The sequence below is a fragment of the Brassica oleracea genome, chromosome C4 (genome assembly GCF_000695525.1).
Source record: "Brassica oleracea var. oleracea cultivar TO1000 chromosome C4, BOL, whole genome shotgun sequence".
Taxonomy (NCBI): Eukaryota; Viridiplantae; Streptophyta; class Magnoliopsida; order Brassicales; family Brassicaceae; genus Brassica; species Brassica oleracea.
Genome location: NC_027751.1, coordinates 8,409,578 through 8,425,485, shown reverse-complemented (window position 1 = coordinate 8,425,485; position 15,908 = coordinate 8,409,578). Strand labels below are relative to the sequence as shown.

The 15,908-nt window shown below is 35.3% G+C and overlaps 1 long non-coding RNA gene across 1 annotated transcript; it reads right to left on the bottom strand.

Annotated features, from left to right (window-relative positions):
* Positions 1 to 3,310: 3,310 nt before the first annotated feature.
* Positions 3,311 to 4,841, bottom strand: LOC106341681. Its single transcript, XR_001269735.1, has 5 exons — positions 4,766 to 4,841; positions 3,821 to 4,371; positions 3,643 to 3,742; positions 3,485 to 3,551; positions 3,311 to 3,398 (listed from the first exon to the last, which is right to left on the bottom strand). It is a non-coding gene; the product is annotated as an uncharacterized LOC106341681 (long non-coding RNA).
* Positions 4,842 to 15,908: the final 11,067 nt, after the last annotated feature.

The window sequence follows — 15,908 nt, the reverse complement described above, 5'->3', positions numbered from 1 at the left end:
GCAGCATGCGCCAGACCAATGAAGCTTGTGAGAACAAAGGGGGAGCTTCCAGGAGTGGCTCAGCCTTAAGGAACACTCAAGATGAGACCATCAGGAGATCTGATATTAAGGTTCTCATCAAGCTCCTTAAGGATAACTCTGGTAACTTACTTGGTACCTCTTTCCATGCTATTGCTTGTGGACCTTCCTTGAATGCTATAACTAAATTTAATTTGGCAAAACCTTTAGTTGTAGATTCAGGAGCTAGTCACCACATGATCAGTGATTTAAAATTAATCAAAAACATTGTCCATGCCTTAGGAAATGTTACAATAGCTAATGGTGAAACAATACCAATTAAAGGAGTAGGTGATCTTAGGTTGTTTAACAAAGATTCTAAAGCTTTCTATATGTCTAGCTTCACCTCAAACTTGTTATCAGTTAAAAGAGCTACTAATGACTTGAATTGCAGTGTTACTTTCACTTCTAATGATGTCTACTTTCAGGATATTGAAACTAGTAGGTTGGTTGGCAAAGGTGTCACCAAGGGAGACTTGTACTTGTTTGTCCATGATTTCATGTCCATGATTTCCTGTCCATGATCAATCAGGTTCTTCATGTCTTTACTCTTGCTCTTTATTCTCTTCATGTCAACACTATAGTGATGAGCCAGATGTGTCGTGGGTAAACTCACTGGTGAAAGATAGTGCACAGGAGGCAGCCTTTAGGTTGAATGGTGCAGCGGTTAGGGACGAGTTTAAGATGCCGTTGTGGGCAGAGAAAATGTATATAGACCATGAGAAGCAGCAGCGTGTGGCATAAGAAGCAGAAAGAATGGGGTTCTTATTGCTTTCTTTTGGGTTTCTCTTCACAGAATCTAACAAAAAAAAATTTTATTTATGTTTGACCCCATAGTTATATGTTTTTGTAATCTCTTGTTTTTTTATTAAAAAAAGATATGTCTTTCTCTTGTGTCTTTGTGACACTATGTAATAATTGAAAAATAATTTGATGAATGAGTTCAAAGATCTTAGAGTATGATTAACGGGGAAGACCCATTTGAAGTTTTTAGAACATGATTTGACACTTTCCTGATAAGAGATGTCTTTTATATCTAGAAGACGTTTTTAGTGTTTCTTCGTTGAAAGCTAAGACACGTATCTTATATTACACTACGAATCCCACCCTAAGAACCTGCATTAGTAGCTTTGTACTTTGTTTTGATATGTTGCAGTGAGATGGGTGATAGAAGTAATGCGTTAGGTGTTTTCACACAGTGAAAGTTTCTATCTTTCCTGCGTAATGTAGCCTCATCATCTTAATCTAATTGTCTTATTTGATTACGAATGTACTCAAAGTTACTATTTTTATGAGCTTTGATATGGAGAACAGGCACAAACATATCTCTCGTCTTCTCTTTTGATTAAAAATCAGGGGTGTTCAATCCGGATATCGATTCGGTTTCGCTTCGGTTTTTTCAGTTTTTCGGTATTTCGGTTAGTAAAATTCAACTACCATTATAAATCCATATCTACTTCGGTTTGGTTCGGTTTATATACCGTCGGTTTTCGGTTTATTCGGTTTTATACCAAAACATTATTATTTAGTTTGGGATTATATTATATAAATTTTAGTCTTTTTTTACGGCGTAAATTTTAGAGTCATATTGTCATCGCATTCATTTATTAAAAAATATTATATTTTCAAATAAAAGAACAAAAAAATGCTTTATACATTCTGATGAAATAATCAAATCTAGAATTAAAATCAAGGCCTGAAATTTTGAAAATAAAAATAAAAAACAAAAGTATGAAAGAAAAGTTTTTCCACTCTTCCATATTTAGTGTTCATCAAAGTCATAATTCTTCGAGTGAAACTCTGTTCTTTTATAAATAAGAAAAAAGTTGTGAAATTTTTTTCTAATTATTATCCTTCAAATTTATAACCTTTACTTCAATTTAATCAATGCTAAAAAAATCAAAATGATTAAAAGAAGAAGACCAAGAAAATAAGAAGTCTAGGAAAAAGAAGAAGACTAAGAAATCAAAACGATAAACCACTTGTTAGAAAACTTGTTCCTGTTGAGAAAGCTCATGTCTTTATACGTTTTTGCATGTCAAGAAGTTTAGGAAAAAGAAGCAAACAGTATTTGGCGATTTTGCCATTATCGGTGCTAGCCGCACTTGATATGCTTTGAAGAAGTGTGAGATTTGGTCGATGGATCTCTATTCATCTTTTTGCTTGGTCATTCCATTTCTGGATTTTGACAATGATCTTGTTCAAGACGTCTTGTTGTATTATAACGGAGGAATTTCAGAGGAAGAGGTGGTGGAGGTGGTGGTACATCATCAACTTGTGATACTGGTGCGGGTACTGGTGCATCATCAACTTGTGGTACTGGTGCGGGTACTGGTGCATGAGGAGGAAGTGGTGGTACAGCAGGGTTAGCGTTAGCATGTGCTTCATTCGCATCATTATGGTCATTTCCTCCATCCTCTTGCGGATCATGATTATCATTATGGACATTTCCACCAACTTGATGCTCTTGCTGGTTAGCCACATTGGCATCATCAACTAGTGGTACATGCTCACCTTGGTGAACGTTACCACGTACTCCTCGTCCTCCTCTTCGGCCCCCTCCACGGCCACGTCGTCCTCCACGGCCACGTTGTCCTCCACGGAACACATGGATGTTCCTTGGTTCATGATAATTCCTAGGAAGTAAAGGGCTTAGGGGGCAATCTGGATCCCCACGAGCAGGAAGTGGTGGTGCAGCAGGTTTAGCGTTACCATGTGCTTGATTCTCATCATTATGGTCATTTCCTTCATCCTCTGACTGATCATGGTCATCTTGATGGTCATATCCAGCAGCAGGGTTAACGATACCATGAGGAGGAAGTGGTGGTGCAGCAGGGTTAGCGATACCATGAGGGGGAAGTGGTGGTGCAGCAGGGATAGCGTTACCATGTGCTTGATTCTCATCAGCTTCAGGATCTTGCTGATCAGGGTCATCAAGAAGATCATCTCCATGTGCAGCAGGTTCTCCACCTCCATGATCTTGATGATTATCGTGGTTATGATCGATATGATGATAATCCACATTGGCAACTTCAGGATCTAGCTGATCAGGGTCAGCTTGATTAGCAAGAAGATCATCATCAGCAAGAAGATTATCATCAATATGGTCATATACACCAACTTCATGCTCTGGCCCTTCAACTACTCCACGGCCACGTCCTCCACGGCCAGGTCCTCCTCCTCTTCGGCCGCCAATTTCTCCGCCTCCACGTCGTCCTCCACGGCCACGTCCTCCATGGTTATCACCAGGGTTATCCAAAATGGCAGGTTGGCCATTGGGAATCTGAGCATAGTACACATATACCACCAATCTAGGTGGAATGATGACGCTAAGATACCAACTGAAAAAAGAGAACAAACATAGTAAGTAATCAAATTTAAGACATGAAAGTAGATAGAAGGTAAAAACATAATACTATTTACGTACCTTGGGAACCTTTCATCATCAAAGCCTCGCTTAGATATCTCACTTGAAGTTTCTCTTGCTTGTAGGCCTGAAGAATCAAAAGAGCAGTACACATGGAAGTGTAAACAAGAAAATAGAATCCTCCATTTGTACAGAAAATAAATAATTAGTGAGCATACCTTTGTAATGGGCCAACGCAGGTGAGTCTTCTATTGCTCCATATGAGACTTCATTCGGCTCGGGAGAACTCTCTCTTCCGAAAGAATAATATCCTAAGTTCTGAAAATAAATAGGAAACACAAAGGTCAAAGAAGAATTCTTGAGTGAAACAAAGCAGTTTGAGTTGAGAAAGGTTACATGAAATCTCTTATCTAACGCTTGGCCTTTTGTCCCTTGGGAGGTGAACTCTAAAATCTTCTGTGCTTTTGCCACCTAAGATGGCACCAGTTGAAATGGATCTATTCCGAATACCTTTGGCTCCTACCATCCTCTGCGACAAAGACGTAGTTCTGGTTGAAATTTCAGAAGTTATATGCTTGATAAGAGAACTCTTTATGTCTTGACACGACTTAGAGTTTGTCTTAACCACTTCTGGGGTCTCAGAGTTGACATCTTCATTATTTTCTGGCGAAGCTTTCCCCAATATTTCCCACAGTTTTGATCTCAAAACCTTCTTTGGTCCATCCTTCCCATCTCTCTGTGGTGCAACCTTTTGCGGAAAGACTGCAGATGGAGGTTCTTCAATCCTCTCTGGACTCTGACTCTCATCCATCTCTTTACCGTTCCTGCCACTGATCATCTCATCGTCACTGAGCTGAAGACTAGAGATGGGAAAGTTTTGAAATGAGGCTGGCGCCAGATGTGCTCCAGGGTTTGTCTTTGGTTGTGAGTCGGCCATAAGATCGATCCTGAAGATTATCAAAATAACAACGCAGAGAAGCAAGTAACACAACATCATCAAAATATCAACGCAAAACAAATCAAGGAGGCATAGATCGCACCGATCAACGAGAGAAGCAAGTAACACAACATTATCAAAATCTCAACGCAGCTATCAATAAAACAGCTAAAATTGGATAAATATAAGAACAGAATCATTTTTTTTAGAATTTAACACCTAAGCTCTGAGACGGGAGTAAGATAGACCAGTAGATAATCGTTATTCCGACGACATACCGACGATTTTTCTCCTCAGTATGCCGCTGTTTTCTTGTAGTGGAACTACCAAAACCTTTTTTCACACATGTACGATCACGGATTTCTAAAAATTCAGAGAAATAATCAAAAGGAGGAATTGGTTACTCGATTGAACGCTCTTACGTCGAGATCCTTTGATCTTCCGAAGATAATCGAAGTGACAAACACTATCACACGCCTGTGACACGGAGGCATAGATCGCACCGATCAACAAGAGAAGCAAGTAATTAGTCGAAACCAGTAGATAATCGTTATTCCGACGACATACCGACGATTTTTCTCCTCAGTATGCCGCTGTTTTCTTGTAGTGGAACTACCAAAACCTTTTTTCACACATGTACGATCACGGATTTCTAAAAATTCAGAGAAATAATCAAAAGGAGGAATTGGTTACTCGATTGAACGCTCTTACGTCGAGATCCTTTGATCTTCCGAAGATAATCGAAGTGACAAACACTATCACACGCCTGTGACACGGAGGCATAGATCGCACCGATCAACAAGAGAAGCAAGTAATTAGTCGAAACCAGTAGATAATCGTTATTCCGACGACATACCGACGATTTTTCTCCTCAGTATGCCGCTGTTTTCTTGTAGTGGAACTACCAAAACCTTTTTTCACACATGTACGATCACGGATTTCTAAAAATTCAGAGAAATAATCAAAAGGAGGAATTGGTTACTCGATTGAACGCTCTTACGTCGAGATCCTTTGATCTTCCGAAGATAATCGAAGTGACAAACACTATCACACGCCTGTGACACGGAGGCATAGATCGCACCGATCAACAAGAGAAGCAAGTAATTAGTCGAAACCAGTAGATAATCGTTATTCCGACGACATACCGACGATTTTTCTCCTCAGTATGCCGCTGTTTTCTTGTAGTGGAACTACCAAAACCTTTTTTCACACATGTACGATCACGGATTTCTAAAAATTCAGAGAAATAATCAAAAGGAGGAATTGGTTACTCGATTGAACGCTCTTACGTCGAGATCCTTTGATCTTCCGAAGATAATCGAAGTGACAAACACTATCACACGCCTGTGACACGGAGGCATAGATCGCACCGATCAACAAGAGAAGCAAGTAATTAGTCGAAACCAGTAGATAATCGTTATTCCGACGACATACCGACGATTTTTCTCCTCAGTATGCCGCTGTTTTCTTGTAGTGGAACTACCAAAACCTTTTTTCACACATGTACGATCACGGATTTCTAAAAATTCAGAGAAATAATCAAAAGGAGGAATTGGTTACTCGATTGAACGCTCTTACGTCGAGATCCTTTGATCTTCCGAAGATAATCGAAGTGACAAACACTATCACACGCCTGTGACACGGAGGCATAGATCGCACCGATCAACAAGAGAAGCAAGTAATTAGTCGAAACCAGTAGATAATCGTTATTCCGACGACATACCGACGATTTTTCTCCTCAGTATGCCGCTGTTTTCTTGTAGTGGAACTACCAAAACCTTTTTTCACACATGTACGATCACGGATTTCTAAAAATTCAGAGAAATAATCAAAAGGAGGAATTGGTTACTCGATTGAACGCTCTTACGTCGAGATCCTTTGATCTTCCGAAGATAATCGAAGTGACAAACACTATCACACGCCTGTGACACGGAGGCATAGATCGCACCGATCAACAAGAGAAGCAAGTAATTAGTCGAAACCAGTAGATAATCGTTATTCCGACGACATACCGACGATTTTTCTCCTCAGTATGCCGCTGTTTTCTTGTAGTGGAACTACCAAAACCTTTTTTCACACATGTACGATCACGGATTTCTAAAAATTCAGAGAAATAATCAAAAGGAGGAATTGGTTACTCGATTGAACGCTCTTACGTCGAGATCCTTTGATCTTCCGAAGATAATCGAAGTGACAAACACTATCACACGCCTGTGACACGGAGGCATAGATCGCACCGATCAACAAGAGAAGCAAGTAATTAGTCGAAACCAGTAGATAATCGTTATTCCGACGACATACCGACGATTTTTCTCCTCAGTATGCCGCTGTTTTCTTGTAGTGGAACTACCAAAACCTTTTTTCACACATGTACGATCACGGATTTCTAAAAATTCAGAGAAATAATCAAAAGGAGGAATTGGTTACTCGATTGAACGCTCTTACGTCGAGATCCTTTGATCTTCCGAAGATAATCGAAGTGACAAACACTATCACACGCCTGTGACACGGAGGCATAGATCGCACCGATCAACAAGAGAAGCAAGTAATTAGTCGAAACCAGTAGATAATCGTTATTCCGACGACATACCGACGATTTTTCTCCTCAGTATGCCGCTGTTTTCTTGTAGTGGAACTACCAAAACCTTTTTTCACACATGTACGATCACGGATTTCTAAAAATTCAGAGAAATAATCAAAAGGAGGAATTGGTTACTCGATTGAACGCTCTTACGTCGAGATCCTTTGATCTTCCGAAGATAATCGAAGTGACAAACACTATCACACGCCTGTGACACGGAGGCATAGATCGCACCGATCAACAAGAGAAGCAAGTAATTAGTCGAAACCAGTAGATAATCGTTATTCCGACGACATACCGACGATTTTTCTCCTCAGTATGCCGCTGTTTTCTTGTAGTGGAACTACCAAAACCTTTTTTCACACATGTACGATCACGGATTTCTAAAAATTCAGAGAAATAATCAAAAGGAGGAATTGGTTACTCGATTGAACGCTCTTACGTCGAGATCCTTTGATCTTCCGAAGATAATCGAAGTGACAAACACTATCACACGCCTGTGACACGGAGGCATAGATCGCACCGATCAACAAGAGAAGCAAGTAATTAGTCGAAACCAGTAGATAATCGTTATTCCGACGACATACCGACGATTTTTCTCCTCAGTATGCCGCTGTTTTCTTGTAGTGGAACTACCAAAACCTTTTTTCACACATGTACGATCACGGATTTCTAAAAATTCAGAGAAATAATCAAAAGGAGGAATTGGTTACTCGATTGAACGCTCTTACGTCGAGATCCTTTGATCTTCCGAAGATAATCGAAGTGACAAACACTATCACACGCCTGTGACACGGAGGCATAGATCGCACCGATCAACAAGAGAAGCAAGTAATTAGTCGAAACCAGTAGATAATCGTTATTCCGACGACATACCGACGATTTTTCTCCTCAGTATGCCGCTGTTTTCTTGTAGTGGAACTACCAAAACCTTTTTTCACACATGTACGATCACGGATTTCTAAAAATTCAGAGAAATAATCAAAAGGAGGAATTGGTTACTCGATTGAACGCTCTTACGTCGAGATCCTTTGATCTTCCGAAGATAATCGAAGTGACAAACACTATCACACGCCTGTGACACGGAGGCATAGATCGCACCGATCAACAAGAGAAGCAAGTAATTAGTCGAAACCAGTAGATAATCGTTATTCCGACGACATACCGACGATTTTTCTCCTCAGTATGCCGCTGTTTTCTTGTAGTGGAACTACCAAAACCTTTTTTCACACATGTACGATCACGGATTTCTAAAAATTCAGAGAAATAATCAAAAGGAGGAATTGGTTACTCGATTGAACGCTCTTACGTCGAGATCCTTTGATCTTCCGAAGATAATCGAAGTGACAAACACTATCACACGCCTGTGACACGGAGGCATAGATCGCACCGATCAACAAGAGAAGCAAGTAATTAGTCGAAACCAGTAGATAATCGTTATTCCGACGACATACCGACGATTTTTCTCCTCAGTATGCCGCTGTTTTCTTGTAGTGGAACTACCAAAACCTTTTTTCACACATGTACGATCACGGATTTCTAAAAATTCAGAGAAATAATCAAAAGGAGGAATTGGTTACTCGATTGAACGCTCTTACGTCGAGATCCTTTGATCTTCCGAAGATAATCGAAGTGACAAACACTATCACACGCCTGTGACACGGAGGCATAGATCGCACCGATCAACAAGAGAAGCAAGTAATTAGTCGAAACCAGTAGATAATCGTTATTCCGACGACATACCGACGATTTTTCTCCTCAGTATGCCGCTGTTTTCTTGTAGTGGAACTACCAAAACCTTTTTTCACACATGTACGATCACGGATTTCTAAAAATTCAGAGAAATAATCAAAAGGAGGAATTGGTTACTCGATTGAACGCTCTTACGTCGAGATCCTTTGATCTTCCGAAGATAATCGAAGTGACAAACACTATCACACGCCTGTGACACGGAGGCATAGATCGCACCGATCAACAAGAGAAGCAAGTAATTAGTCGAAACCAGTAGAAATTTCTTACTTGAAGTCGAAGCAAAGCCTCTCGCCTCTCGCCGGTAGTAGTCAACTCCCGATCTCCGAAAGACTGATCTGAAATTATGTTCAGTGTGTGTGTGAGAGACGCGGATTAACTGAAGAAAAAAACGAATTTGATTTTGGCAAATACATTACCAGCTGAATTTGCGTGTGGCTGAAGTAGCGGAGTTGACGCTTTTACCCCCTATTATTTCCTCTTACGACTAAAATTTAAAACACGTGTCTTCATCTCATCAGAGTATTATTTTCCAATTTTTTTCCTCAGATATTTCGTGAAAAGTTTCGTCGGTTAAGTCAAGATAACCGGTCAGGTTACGGATCACTAATTTCAGCTCTATTTTAACAAGGAACATTTTATCGTTTAATTGTTACTAAAATTTAACCCGCGGGCATTTTTTCATTTTATAAACTTTGACATTATCATACAATTTTTTAATATATGATTTATATTTTAGTGTTATGTATTATATAACTATTAAATCTTATTTTTTAGTTTCATATTGTTTTATTAATACATAGTGATTAATTTATGTATTTTACTCTTTTATTAATTGTTATTACATTTTCAAGTTTGGTACAATTAATATATAATTTGAAGTAATCAAATTAAGAATCTTCTTCAACATATGATTTTTTGAAAAATATATAGCTGTAAAAATAAAATTTCAACATCTGTTAATAACTTTATTTTGGCATAAAATATTATGTAGTTAACTTATTTTAACCCGTTTAATGGTAAATGGTAATTTATTTATATGAAATTTTTCTAAAAAATTAATTTACCAGTTTAATATATTTTTTCATTTTTTTTATATAATAATTCAATTTTTATATAATACAGATTATTATTATAAATTTGTAAAAAATAGCATAGAACTTTTTTGTTTAATAATAAAATTTAATTAATATTAATTTAAATTATATCATTAACGAAGAAATTTTATGTTTACCACTTTCATGCTACCACTTTTCATCTTTACCATCACTAAATGAACATTTTCAAAAATACCTTCTTCGTTAAGTGGCAAAATACTCTTATGCCCTTGTTCTTTGTATATATAAAAAAAATATATTTAAAACATCAGCTTTAAACCCTAAACCCTAAACATCAACTCTAAACCCTAAACCCTAAACCCTAAACCCTAAAAAATCAACTCTAAACCCTAAACCCTAAACTTTCAACTCTAAACCCTAAACATAAACCCTAAAACCCTGAAACATCAACCCTAAACCCTAAACATAAACCCTAAAGCCCTGAAACATCAACTCTAAACCCTAAATCCCAAAACATCAACTCTAAACCGTAAACCCTAAACATTCAACTCTAAACCCTAAAATGTCAACTCTAAACTCTAAACCCTAAACCCTAAAAAACTAACTCTAAACCCTAAAACATCAACTCTAAACCCTAAACCCTTAACTTTCAATTCTAAACCCTAAACCCTAAAACATCAACTCTAAATCCTAAACCTTCAATGCTAAACCCTAAACCCTAAACATTAAAACCCTAGAGTAGATGTTTTAGGGTTTAGATTTGAAGGTTTATGATTTTAGGGTTTAGGGTTTACGTTTAGGGTTTAGAGTTGATGTTTTAGGGTTTAGATTTGAAGGTTTAGGGTTTTAGGGTTTAGGGTTTGAATTTCAGAAATATATAGGGTTTAGGGTTCACGTTTAGGGTTTAAAGTTTATGTTTTAGATTTTAGATTTGAAGTTTTAGGGTTTAGGGTTTAGAGTTGATGTTCCATGGTTTAGGGTTTAGAGTTGATGATTTAAGGTTTAGAGTTTAGGGTATAGGGTTTAATTTGATGGTTTATGGTTTAGATTTGAAGGTTTCATGGTTTAGGGTTTAGAGTTGATGATTTAGGGTTTATAGTTGATGTTTTAAGTTTAGATTAAACTTATATTTTTTTGTCATAGTTAATTCAAGGATTATAAATGTCTTTTACCCTTCATTAAAATGAGGGTAAAATTGATTACAATAAACATGAAAATGGTACTTTAAAAATGATATTTTTGGCGATTTCTCTGTAAACATTGCATTACTTTTTTATGAAATTTTAAATTTATAAAGATTTATCATTTTATAATTAATTATGTGTTTTTCATATTAAAACTAAGTAGTATAAATTTATATTTTTTCAAAAAAAAACCACGTGGCATTAAAAAATAGATGATAAATAAATATATAATATAAAAAATAATAATTAACCATAGAATATATGAACAAGAAATATTACATAAAATTTATATTGTAATATTATCATTTGATATAAGAAAAATAGAAAAATATATAAGAAGTAACTATTCAATATAAGAAATATAAATATAACGTTAAAAGTATAACTTAATATTTTTTATTTAATATAAAAAAAGAAAATTAGATGGGCAAATCTCAAAAATAGCACATTTCTAAGTTTATTTCACAAAAATAGCCCTCAAAAACTAAAATGACCAAAATAGCATTTTATCTTTTGAAAATTTAAATTTTTTTTATTTTTCAAAATTTGAAATCTTATCCCAAAACTCCACTCCCCAACTCTAAACCCTAAAACCTAAACTCTAAACCCTAAATCCTAAACACTAAATTCTAAATCCCACCCCTAAACTCTAAACCCTAAACTCTAAACCCACCCCTAAACTCTAAACTCTAAACCCTAAACTCTAAACCCTAAACTCTAAACCCTAAACACTAAATCCGAAACCCTAAACCCTAAATCCTAAACTCCACACCTTAACTCTAAACCCTAATGTCTAAATTAATTTACCATTGGAGTATAAGTGTATATTTATCTCTTTTGATAAAACGTTAAGTGCTATTTTGGTCATTTTTATTCTTAGATACTATATTTGTGACAAAAACTTTTTTAGTGTTATCTTAGTCATTTTCTCAAATTAGAATAAGTAAAAATATAATATAAGGAAAAATAAACAATAAATAAATATAATACATAAGAAATATAAATATTATATTAAACATCTAACGTAATATTAGAATTAGTAAATGTATAATATAGAAAAAATAGATATATAATATAAGAAATAGAAAAAGTACATTAAAAATCTATCTGCAAAATATATAACAAATAAAATAATAAGTAAATATTACATCAAAAATCTATTATAATATGATATAAAAGCAAAAAAAATAAGAATAAATAAATATACAAAATAAGAATAGTGTTAGATAATTAACATTTGAAAATAAATATAAAAGCTAAAAAATAAACAATAAGTAAATATACAATATAAGAAGTAAAAAATGTAAATTAAAATAAATAGTAAGTAAATAAAAATATTACATTAACCTTCTAGCATAATATTAAAATAAGCAAATATATAATATAAGAAAAAAATCAATAATAAATAAATATATAATATACGAAATATAAATATTTCATTAAACATATATCATAATATTATAATTTTATATAAAGCAAGAAAATTAGAATATACATATATACAATATAAGAAAAAAAATAAATAATAAGTAAATATAAAATATAAAAATGGAAAAAGTAAATTAAACATCTATCTAAAAATGTATATTAAAAACTAAATATATATACAATATAAGAAATATAAATATCACATTAAACACCTATCATAATATTAAAATAAGTAAATATAAATAAAAACAATAAATGTCCAATATAAGAAATTGAAAAATTACATTAAACATCTATCTGAAAATTGTATATTAAAGTAAATAATAAGTAAATGTACAGTATAAAAATAAAAATATTAAATTAAACATTTATCAGTATATTACCATTAGATATAAAAATAAGAAAATTATATAAAGTAGATATACAATATAAGAAACAATAATTAATAAAGCCCTTTCTCAAAAAATAATAATAATAAATAATAAGTAAATATACAATATAAAAAATTGTAAAACTACATTAAACATCTATCTGAAAATGTATACTTTTACATTTTTATTATTTCCAAATATTTTTATAAGTAAATGGATGATATAAAAATAAATAATAAGCAAATATACAATATGTGAAATAGAAATATTACATTAAAAGAAATAGAAAAGCTAAATTAAACATTTATCTGAAAATTTTATAATAAAATAAATAATCAGTAAATAAACAATATGAGAAATATAAGTATTACATTAAAGATCAATCATAATATTAAGAATATTACATTAAACATCTAGCCTAATATTAGTATAAGTAAATATAAAATATATAAGAAATAAAAAATAAAAAATATATATAATATAAGAAATATAAAAAAGTATATTAACTATCTATCTGAAAAATGTTAAATAAAATAAATATTACATGAAAATATATTTATTATTACCATTTGATATAAAACAATACAAGTAATTAGTTAATTAGCATTTGAAAATCAATATAGTTCTGCGCATAGCGCGGATTAATCCCTAGTCTGAAGAAAGAGACAATCTTTGTATCAAAATAACAGAAATTTAAACGAGACAAGATTGGTAATAAGGCTCCAGTCAATTAACGAATCTCAATATTAAGGAAATATTGATCTACCGATATTTACATTTATCACATATGTATATTTTCCATATCTTTGAGATCGTTTCCTTTGGCTTCAAGGAACTCTCTTGTATAACTAGACATCTCTTTGTTCATGAATAACACAAGTCAATACCATCGATATTCATCTTTTGTCATGATATCAGAGCAAAAGATCCAATAATCTTAAAATCATCTTTTAATCTTTGAAGAAAGCCACTCGGCCTCTTCTTCTTTGTTTATTTTCTTCCTCTGTTTTCTCACATAAAAACAGAGTAATCAATTCCTAATCTTCACGATGTCTATCGTATCATCTGCTGAAAATCCAAAAAGGAAAACCATCTCACCTTATGATTTGACATCTGGTGATAATCCTGGAGCAACTATATCTCAGCCCCTTCTCAATGGTCTCAACTATGATGAATGGGCTATTAATCTCTGTATGGCGTTAAGCAGTCGAAAGAAGTTTGGGTTCATAGACGGAACCATTCCTAAACCACCAGCAGACTCGCCTAATCTCGAAGACTGGACTGCTAACAACCATCTCCTCGTTGGCTGGATTAAACTTACAATTGAGCCAAAAATCCGATCAACAATATCCACACGTGAAGTTGTAACGGCCCGATCCCCCGGCGTCCGACCGGGGTTATCGAAAGGGCGTTATGGACACGTGTCTACTCATTTAGACAACCCTACGTGTCCCGTTACTGGTCCCAAGAGTCGACGGGCGCATAACCTTCTTTGAAATACCGTCCCACCCACATCCATATACTTCTACTTACAGTCCTGCGCACAGGGAAATGGAAAGGGAGGGATGAGCAACAAGTTACTCAGTGAAGCGACTCTATACCAGTCTGCCCGCATGACACTCTATACTACTCTATGCGGGAACTAGGACTGACTAGCCACTACAATCAGTTAATGCAACTTGATATTTCATATCATCATTTCCAAGCATTCTCAATTCTGTACATTTCTAACAACCTAGCGATCAACCAATACAATGATCTCACTCATTCCCAGACACATCAAACTATAGACTTAACCGACTCAACATACAAGACTGACTCCACTCCATTCATCCTAGACGTATGGACCTATAGCCGTTTACGGATGTCCCTACGCGTTTCGGCCAGTGCCGGGCTTGACCCCAAACCCATGATACATTGGGATGGGGCCTACTTTGTGGTTTCATTTTATTTCTAAAATTTTTGTAAAATTGTATAAAAATGTGATACTTTTGTAGATTTAGTTAGAAAAAAATATCTAAACATATCAAAGTAATAAATATTATATTAATAAATCAATTAAAAAAATATAAAATACATATACTAAAACAAATAAAAGTCGTTTTAACCATTATTCATTTTCAAAAATATATAATTACTATAATAAATTAAATTTTGTACTAAAAAATAGATATATATGTTATTTTTGAATGGGGTCTGGCAAAACTTAGGACCGGTACTGGTTCCGGCCTGCCCTGGAAGGGTGCCTCTTTCGAGCGTCCGTCCCCCTCCAGCTCCTACATGGCTATCCGAGTTGCGGCACGTTGGCCCCTCTCGGCACTGTCCACCACCCCGGTCGTAAATAGCCATAATTATGCCACAACTCGGCATTGACTCGATCTTATGGCGCCACTACACATTTCCCGTGGGTACCTCATGTTAGGCTACTATCCCACGGTTCACTCCCGCGGTACCTCTTGTTAGGCTACTGTCCTGCGGGTCACTCCCACGGGTACCTCATGTTGGGCTACTGTCCCGTGGGCTCCTGCGGGTACCTCATGTTAGGCTACTGTCCCGCAGGTTCACACATCCTAGACTTTAGACGCCCACCCGTTATCGGTGGTCCAAACAGGAGATCAAACAAGTTTAATGACACGTTCACATTCTCAGTCTCAATCTCATTCTTATTCCCATTCACTTTCTCATTCTCTTTCACTCTCACTTTCACTTAGACTCTTACTCGTACACGACCACTAGACGCCACCCGTTATCGGTGTCTCACACAATACACATCGCACTCATGTTCTGCTTGCAAAATCATTAGCAATCCATACTCATTTATCATCTTAGCATTCGCTTCTTTCTAGCATCCTAGCTTTAATCACAATCAACCTATGGGACTACCCATCCAATCACACAAGCATCACTCATCAACCAATCATCATCACAACAACATAAACCAGTTCATTAAGTCCCATTTAACAGTATGAGGGTTCTTATGCATCATGATCCATTCATCTATCATCCTAACAATAAACATGTTCTATCAACCTAGCTCTCAAACATGGACTACTCAATCCTAACTCCAACGTAAATGAGTATACAGAATCATGGGAGAAAGATGGGTTCAAGACACTCCAGCTTAGCCTAGATCTGGATCTGGAACAAGAGACAAAGGGGATGAGATCTGAACAGAT